Raw genomic sequence first — 2,180 nt, 5'->3', positions numbered from 1 at the left:
ACTGCTCTTCGCTGACTTCGCCCTCCGACATTGTAGCTACAATCTTGGACAGAATAAAATGGAACAGAAATGCCCCCTCTCCCCCAAATCAAGGATGAAGCCATGTGAAGGCCAAAACGCGCCATTTTCTCATCATTGATTTTGGGGGGAGGGGTGGTCTCAATGTCCAAGATTGTAGGTCGTGGAAATGAAATAAAGGTGTCAAAGGTCGCGTCAGCTTATTTTTGGATCTAATATCACACACTACGCAACGGGTCATACGAAACCCCTTTGTTTGTTGTCACGCAAGATGAAGAAAACCGTCTTCGTAGCCCTTTGTAGGGTCTACGTAAGTAGCCGTTCACGGAAAAAGGGTCGTTTTCGTGTTTGTCATCTCGGATATCGGAAAATTATTTCTCTTTTTCACGTATCACGACAATCATATCATTCACGGCTCACGAATTTTATTTTTTTAGATTACGGATCTCAGAAAATAAATTCGGTCGATCACGTTTCACGCGAAACCCCCTTACGGCCCCTCATTGAAGTTGTTACATGCACGTGCAGTCATGAGCACTTGTATGTTGTTGCAGTGCCAACCACAAGTTGTTTTCAATATGTCTGCCATTTATCATATTTTTGCAGCATAAGGGGTATTGCAACTTGTTGCGGCGACAATGTGTGTACTGTCTGCCATGCTTACCCTGCTGCTGTTCCTGTTTTTCTGTGTTATGTGTTTGTATTTACATTATTTCAATAATTGTTATCACTATTTATTTCACCATTGGCTGTTGCCTATTGTGCCCGCCTTGGTGCCATTTTTCTCTTCTTATTGGAGTTGTTACATGCAGTCATGAGCACTTGTGTGTTGTTGCAGTGCCAACAACAAGTTGTTTTCAATATGTCTGCCATTTATCATCATTTTGCAGTATAAGGGGGATTGCAACTTGTTGCGGCGACAATGTGTGTACATTGTACTGTCAGCCATGCTTACCCTGCTGTGTTTCTGTTTTTCTGTGTTATGTGTTTGTATTTACATTATTTCAATAATTGTTATCACTATTTATTACACCATTGGCTGTTCTCCATAATGCCAGTCCTGGTGGACTTTCTCCTCTTATTGGAGTTTTTCTGTGCAGTCACGAACACTTGTGTGTTGTCCCAGCGCCAACCGGAGGTTGTTTTTCCATATGTCTGCCATTTATCATATATTTAGCAGCATAGGGGTATTGCAACTTTTTGTGGCAACAATGTGTGTCTTGTCTGCCATGCTTACCCCGCTGCGCTTCTGTTTTTCTGTGTTATGTGATTGTGTTGGTTGTCTGGTCTGGTGTTTATGTCCTGAGTTGTATTCACAACCAGGCTTTTGGATACTAACAATTTTCCCAGTGTCTTTTCAGTTCTTCTTTGTTCTTATTCTGATGCCGCCCAAGCGTAAGTGTTCTGAGCAGCAGCGGCCATGTCACAACACCAGAATACGTCCACCACCTATTGAATTCGTTCCGGATGCCTTCCTTACCTGTTGCCACGGAGGCCTTCGCAGACTCCCTACCAACAATCACTGAACCTGATGTACCAGCCTCCATTTCAGCCACTGTCATCGCAATCTGGCCTTGCCCGCCATACCTGCCACCGTGGTACCCAGCTGGCTTCACAAGTCTCTCGTGCAATCACAGTTCAATTTTAGCGTCTGTTCAGTTCACTCCTGTCTCCTGGATCGCCATCACTTAACCAACCTGTGTCAGATACAAGTTCATCTTTGGGAGAAACTTCTGCACTCATTGCCTCTCCATGTGCAACTTCTAGTACGTACTAGTACCTTGGCAGATGCAGCAGTACTGTGGTCTGTTGGGTCTGCCCTTCGTGCTATTACAGTTCTTGTTCCTTCTTGCTTGCGATGCACCCATGCGTCGGCGTGCTTCACCTCAGCTGTCACCTCTCAACACCAGACCATGTCCGGCATCCATTGAGTTTGTGCCAGATGCCATGCCTTTATCACCATCAGTCCTTCAGGCCTTCAGCACTATTATTGCATTCAGGTGGCAACACATGGATTCCGTGTGATATTTCCCTTCATTTTTGCTCATTTGCTGATCGTATTTTCTTTCAATTTGCATGGCTTTTTTACCAGTGAATGTTTCTTTTATGATGCTTTTGACCTTTCAATTTTATATCATGGATATTTATTTCATTCCTACAGT

The sequence above is a fragment of the Montipora foliosa genome, chromosome 7 (genome assembly GCF_036669935.1).
Source record: "Montipora foliosa isolate CH-2021 chromosome 7, ASM3666993v2, whole genome shotgun sequence".
NCBI lineage: Eukaryota > Metazoa > Cnidaria > Anthozoa > Scleractinia > Acroporidae > Montipora > Montipora foliosa.
Note: the sequence above shows the minus strand (reverse complement) of the source record.